This window comes from Haliaeetus leucocephalus, unplaced genomic scaffold, assembly GCF_000737465.1.
Source record: "Haliaeetus leucocephalus isolate CR32 unplaced genomic scaffold, Haliaeetus_leucocephalus-4.0 Scaffold730, whole genome shotgun sequence".
Taxonomy (NCBI): domain Eukaryota; kingdom Metazoa; phylum Chordata; class Aves; order Accipitriformes; family Accipitridae; genus Haliaeetus; species Haliaeetus leucocephalus.
This window is the reverse complement of record NW_010973166.1, coordinates 895,997-903,059: the sequence shown is the minus strand read 5'-3', so window position 1 is coordinate 903,059 and position 7,063 is coordinate 895,997.

Genomic DNA, 7,063 nt, shown 5'->3' with positions numbered 1-7,063 from the left:
CCTCTGGGGCCGGGCCGCCGCTCCCCCAGCCTGAAATGAGGACAAGTCTGGGCTACGCCGGAGCAGGCAGGGGCCAGGGAGGCAAGGGTGCTTTAGGGGCTGTCGCTGCTCCCGCTGCTCTCCCCAGTGCTTTCAGCCATTGAGGGAGCTGCAAGGAGGTGTGAGACCAGCTCATTTTGGTGGCCTGGTTGCTTTGGGAGCAGGATGGAGAGGAGCTGGGGTGGCAGCAAACCACCAGACATTGAGGGTGTTTGAAAACCTTTCAGCACTGCAGCCTCAGCCTGCACTCTTCTCCACACCAGGAGCGCGGCTGCATTTCGGTAACCCACTCACGACCTCCTCCTGCTCCCATCGCAGCAAATGTGGCTGTGTTCACGCTGCATGCAGCTGGGCATCCCTCCCCGTGCTGCTGCATGTGGCTCCCGGTGCCTCAGAGGGAGGTAAAGCAGCTGGAGAAGGTGATTGCGGGAAGGGGAGCTAATGGGCCAGAAACTGGGGCTGAGCATCCTTCCCAGCCTTGCAAGATGGGCTGCATGGCACAGTGATGGGAGGGGAAGGTGCTGTCACTCATCCCCACCCCAGCCACCGATGCTGTGTGGGCACCTACACAGGATTTCTAGGGTGCCGGAGCTTCAGGCACGAATGCTGTGGGGAGGTTGGAGGCTGCCCTAGGGCCAGCCCAGCTCATCATTGCTCTCCTGAGCCTGTTCACAGCAGTTTTGAAGCCCTGTCTGCCTGCAGGCTTGTGGCTACCTGGAAAGGAGCTGATGTATTACAAGAGCATGAAGAAGGGCAGGGAGGATGTGAATACAGAGAGCTGGAGCCCTGATGGCACCTGGGGGGTGGCTGGGTAGTCATCGGAGTAACACCTCTATTTTTCCTGACCTCTCTACCAGCTGTGCCTGAGGAGAACTGCCCTCGGCTGCCAGCACTGGGATTTGGCAGGCTCTGCCATGTTTGATTAGGGTCAGAGCATGGCTTTGAAAGGGTTCTGTGCAGCCAAGGAAGCTGGGGAGGGTTCTGCTGCAAAAAGAGGGGAGAAAACCTTCTGGGGGCTGCCACCACAGTGGAGATCCTCAGCCCTGCCCTGTGCTGGGGCTTAGGGATGCTGGTGCTGGTTGGGGTCAGGTTAGCACCTCTGCACCCTCTGCCCTGCGCTGGTGGCTCCTGAGCTTTTCTCTGGCCAGCACACGAGCCTGGCTTTGTCCCCATGGGTTTGCCCCGTGCTGCCATGTTGCGTGGACAGCCCGTGGCTGATCCCTAGGAGGATGCTCCTACCAAACTGCAGAACTTGCATTACCATGAGCCTGGAGAAGTGGTTGGTGTACATGTGGTAAGGTCACACTTGGCTGGAAGGAGTTAATTTTCTGCTCTGTCTGTCCTTCCTTCCCACTCGCCTGAGCATGGCCCAAACTCCTCCTGGCACTCGTGGGCTTCGATGTCTTGTCCCCACACCTGGCATTGGCCCTGCTTGGAGCCACATGAACCGCAAGTCCCATAGGGCATGTTTTCCCTACGAACCCAATGCTGTGGCCGTGCCTGCGGTGATCGATGAGCCTCTGCCAAGCAAAGCAGGGCTGTGGCTTGGCAGGCAGAGAGACCCCTCAGCCGATCGATGCACCGCTCTGCCCGAGGAAGTCCCCGGCTCGTGCGAGAGCCGACCAATATTTCCTCCCTGCAGCCCCTTTCCCCTAACTGGGGGCTTTTCCATGAGCACTGGGGCAGGGCAAAATCCCTGAGGGCTTCTTTTCCTTGCTGGAAAGCCCCAGGTTGCTCACAGGGTGCAGTGTTTCCTTCCCGGCACTGGGAAAAGCTGCTCAGCTCCATCAAATATTTAGGCTTCGTGTTCGTGGGAGGGCAGAAGGAAAGAGGTGACTTGTGGCAGCGCTGCACCCACTAGTGATGGGAAGAGCAGCGGAGCTTTCCCCATGGGACCCCCACGTTGGCCAGGGAAAATCCTGCCTCCCCACAGGCGCTAGGCAAGGTGGGGGTGAAAATCAGTGGGGTTTTTTAAATTTCTCAAAGTTTTCCACAGGCGCTGCCATTCTCAGAGCCGTCCCAGTGGATACAGCTGTTGCCCCAGACGTTGCCCCTTTCCGCCCTTTTTATCCCAAACTTGCCCAGATCCCCCTGCAAGGAAGCTTGCTCCCTTTGCACAGCTCACACTGTGTCTCCCGGGAAGGATGAACCTGGAAGGCTGTGTTTACACAGCTCAGGGCAAATGTCCCAAGTTTTGGCTGAACAGTCCAAAACATGACATGGGATATTTTCCCGGCATCTTGACTATCTTGGGGTAAGGTAAAGTGCATCCGCAGCCCCTGGCAGGGCTTAGGAGCATACAGATAAAGCTCCACATTGCAGATTTGCCACTAAACAAGGGAAGTAACTAAGACGTATGGTGAGCAGCCAACGGCTCCTTAACTGGGCACTTAAAAATCACAGCACAGGACAAACACCACCACCCCCCCCCCCCCCCCCCAAAAAAAACCCCCACCCTCTGCTGACTGCTCTATATGTGACTTTAAGTAGCTCATAAATCAGAAAAAGCAGCCCTGGCCTGGGGCTGGAGAGCCTGCTGTGTGAATACCAGGCAGCCAGGATGCTCTCTGGGTGCTTTGCTTTGCACATGCTGCTGCTCGTGCTGCCGACAGCTGCGAGGGCCCCTTGGCACCGGGGATGTGCAAGGCTTGTGCACCCCAAGGTCTGCACGGATTTCCCCTCGGTAGCTTCAAGTGCTGTGTCTGGGTCCCCTCCAGCTCTCCCGCTGCTTCCCATGCCCCTGGGATTGGGGTAGCGAGCCAGCTCAAGGAGGGAAGTCAAAGTGGCTCTCAGGCAAAGCTCTTGCTCCCAGGCTGATGCTCTGGGAATGCGATGGGTTAATACTACGCTGCTGCCTAATTGCAGTCCAGAGCTGTAAACATCCCCCCCACCCCCGGAGGGGAGGGGGAATATTCATTGTATCTCTGGATGTAAAATACACAAGAGCTGAGCTTTAATGACATTTATCTTTGTTTGGGAAGGAGACAGCGTAACTCTTGCCTAACGATATTATCCGAGGCTCGTTCTGCCTCTCCTCCAGCGCAGAGACAGATGCCACTGTGGCGGCCAGCCCTGTGTTCCCCCGTGTGTCTCCTGGGCAGCCCTGGCCCTCGCCACCCAGATTGGAGCTCCTAGGCGGTCGCATGTGATGAGGAAGGATCCTTTTTTTGGGGAACGCAACCTCCCTTGACCAGCTCCCAGGAGAAAGAAAAAAACATCTGCCCCATGAAATGGGTGTGCAGGCAGCATGGGATTGGGGGGCTGTCTCCTAAACATATCGGGTTTGGGGGTGTGCAGCTGCGCAGGGACCTCCTGTGACACTGATTCCTGGGCAAGTGCGATCCCTGGGTTGCACGACGGGTGCAGCCCCGGCCGCATCGCTCGGATAACGGGGAGAAGTCGGGATTGCTGGGCAGCTCCTGCTGAATGTTTCCTGTGTGGTTGGGCTTGTTTTCCAGTGCTTGTGCAGGCAAAAGCGAACCCACCGCGGTGTATAATGACTAATTCACATCTGGCCGGCATGTGCTGCGGAGGGGAAAGCTGTGCATTAACCCTGCGCTCCCCAGAGCCCTCCCCAGGGAGCAGGCAGGCCTGGGAGGCTGCGGCGATGCGCTCCCAGGGCCACGCAGGGAGGGAAGAATGTGTGGTGGGGGCATCGCGGCATCACGCTGAGATGCTGTACCCAGCTCTGTGCGTGCTCCTACCCCCCTGACCAGAAACACAGGAGGGCTGAAGGTTGCTCTGGCTGACTCCCAAGGTCCTTTCCATGGGCTAATGCCTCCATTTACAGCCCAGCAGCCCTGTTGTCTGGAGTGCACAAGGCAGGGAGATAGCTTCAAACCCGTGAGGAGCGGGCTGGACGCTGGCGGGGATGGCATTTTGCCCTGTCAGGCTTTTTCCAATTGATACAGCTACCCCAGGCTCTGATAAAAATGAAAATAAAAGCAAGATCAAGCGTAGAACAAAATAAACTCCTGTGCCAGCAGCCACGGGTTCAGCTCCTGAGCATCCTCCGGCATCAGCATTTTGGGCCGGTGGAAATGCTTGCCTGAACAGGAAGGAAATTATTGATGTGCTGAAGTGCAAGGGTGTAAGGTGTAATAATGCAAGGGCACCCGCAAGTGCTGGGCTTCGGGCACACTCCGCATCTCAGCAGCATGGCTGTGGCTGTGTGTGCACACCCGTGGAAGTCTTGCAGGGTTTGCATGTGCAGATATCGCTGGAGAAGAACCTAAACAAGGATTCGCTGCATTATTTAGCTGAACATTCATCCTAACAAATAAGGGAGTGAAGTATCAGTGTGCAGTAGTGAAGTCTGTGGGCTTAGATTTTTTACAAGAGCAGAAGACCAGAAGGGAATAAAAGTATTTTATGGTTTTGTTTTAAAACTACTCAGTAAAATCCTCTTCAGCGCTGGGAAGAAGGAATCTCATAAAACTCACACTAGCTTCCCGGGCTGATATGACTTTAGCTGCAATACTTAGAAGCTTTAAAGTCAATTGTAGGCATGGGTACTGCAATGGCTGAGGGCTGCGGAGGGTGAGATTCTGGCAGCTTTATGACCCCTGTGTTGCCAGGGTACCTGTGCACTGGTGCCCTGGAGACAGCAGATACTGAGATGCCAGTGAGGCAGGGACGCTTTGCAGGTGCTTTCTGTTTCCCTTGCCCCAAAAGAAACTGAAATAAGAACTTGAAAAGTATTTTGGATCAAACTGCTGCTTGATTTACCAGCAGTGCTAACCCCAAGCACTCCAAACATGCCAGCTGGGCTTCCCAAACCATGTGTTTTATTTAAAACCACATCAACTGAAAAGAACAACTTGGGGTTTAATTTTCTTCCCCGCTGCGGAGCATCTGGTGCTCCCATTTCTGAGCTTTTCCCAGCCACCATGAAGGCGGGAATCCCACCTTTTGTGTTCTGTTTGGTCGCCCGTGTGCTGCTTTAAAAAATAATAAACGGACGATAGGAAACATGGCTTGGGGGGAAAAAATGAGACCAGCAGTAAAATCACGCGAGCTGATAACCCTGCTCGCCGGAGCGATGCTGTTTCACATTCGCTTTGTCGTGGTCTTCTGCAGCGCCCACCTGCTTTGGGCCGGAGCCATGGGGTTGATGGAGGAGCACGATCTGGATCTGGGCAGTCTCAGCCCCATGTTAGCCAAGTGACTCCTTAATCCCAAAGAAACTCTTTTCTACGTCCATCCATGGAAACAGCAAAATGTCAGTTCCTGAATTAACTGTAATAATGCCTCCCGTGGCCCTGGCAGCGCTTTCTGAGGGGAGAAGCGGCTCTCCCTGCATCCTGGGCTGTCATTGCCTCCTCGCATCCTGCCCAGAGCAGCCCAGGAAATGACTTTCTCACTTCTCCTGGCCTCCTCCTTCTCCACGCTCGCCTGGATGTCTCTAATTCACAGCCCTCCAGCAGCTCTGAAGCCCGGCTAAGGGAAAATGCCTCTCTACTACCTTCCGCAGAAATACTCCGCGTGCTCGCTTTTCTCGCTCGATGCTTCTCCGTATTTGCCAGCTCTCTGATGTGCTGGAGTTGGTAATGCGGATTTCTTTATCAGCAGGCGCATAGGGAGGCTTCCCTCCTGGCCGGGGCTGCGTGCGGGCGTACGTGTGTGCCGCGCAGCCCTTCGCCCACAGCCGGCAGGCACTTAGATCCTGCGGCACGAAGGGTAAGTGCTGTGACAGGATCCACTTATCTCGCCTTTGCATTTCATAATTCATCCTGCCCGTTTGCTAAAGGCGCAAAGCCACTGGCGTCCAAACGAGTGTTTATTTCCTCCTGGCTCAGCTCTGCCGCTGGATCCTGGGGAGAAATCAGTGGGTCAGGCTCCTGGCACTGGCAGCGAGCAGTTGTGATAGCTGGGCTGAAATAATAGGGAGAGCAATCCATGGCCAACAGGATGCCCTGACTGACATGCCCTGACATGCGAGGGTGATGGAGGAGAAGGTGAACGGTGTTTTCTCCCCAGCTTTAGAGCTTGCTCTACAGGGAGGAAAAGTATTGGTGGTGTCCCTTACTTAAATATGGAGAAACTGAGGCACAGGAGGGTACAACGAACTCGCTGGAGCGGAGTTCTTGCATTAATCCCACCAAGCTGCACTGCTGTGCAGTGGCTTTCATGCCCCATAGAGACCAAAATCAGAGAGAAACAGGCAAACACATGTTCTCCTCACACAGTAATCCTCACGCTCGCAGCAGCCAGCTCGCGGTGCAAGGCATGAGATTCGATTATCTTTATTGTAGCTCACAGAGGCAAGCGGCTTGCCGTTTCCAAAGGCAATGCCAGCTGCAAGCTGCACCTTCCCCGGCTTAAACTCTTGGTTTGGAGCTTCAAAGCTTCCCAGCAGCTGGAAACACTTACTGGGGGCAACACCTTTCCATGTGCACGTGTTTGTGTCTCCCCAGTGCCGGCATGGCCTTGGGGTCACTGCAGCGATGGGCCGAGCTTCTGGCAGAGCAGGCTGTACCGTAGTACCGCCAGCCTCATGTTGGGAAACTGATGTATGGTGAAGGTTAGCTCTGTTTTACAGAGAGTCATGGGGAAGGGGGGTAATCTTGTTTGAAAAATCATGGGTAGGCTTGGCATCCTCCCCCCCGGCGGCCCTGGCTCATCCCTCTCACAGCGGTGTGATGGGTTTTCCTCCCGGTTGTTTGCAGCGCCAGATCCCTGCCTGTGCTGGTGGCTAGAAGGGTGTCATTACCTGGGACGTGGTGGGATGGATCCAGCAGGAGCTGGAGCCTCCGGACCCCCGGCCCCGGGGCCGAGGCAGTGGTGGCAGCAGCACCGGGGACGCTGATGGGGCTGGGGGTGCTGAGGGGAGCGGTGGGGGCGGGTTTGGGGTGCCCAGGCGTGCTCGATACCGCCTGGGGTGTCACAGGGCTTGGCTTTGGGGGTGCCCTGGGGGGACCCGGGAGTTTGGGGGTCCTCAGGGGATGCTGCCAGCGTGCGCTCCCCCCGGGAGAGCTGCAGGCGCTGGGAGGGAGGCCGGGGGGGGGAGAGGCCGAGCGGGTGC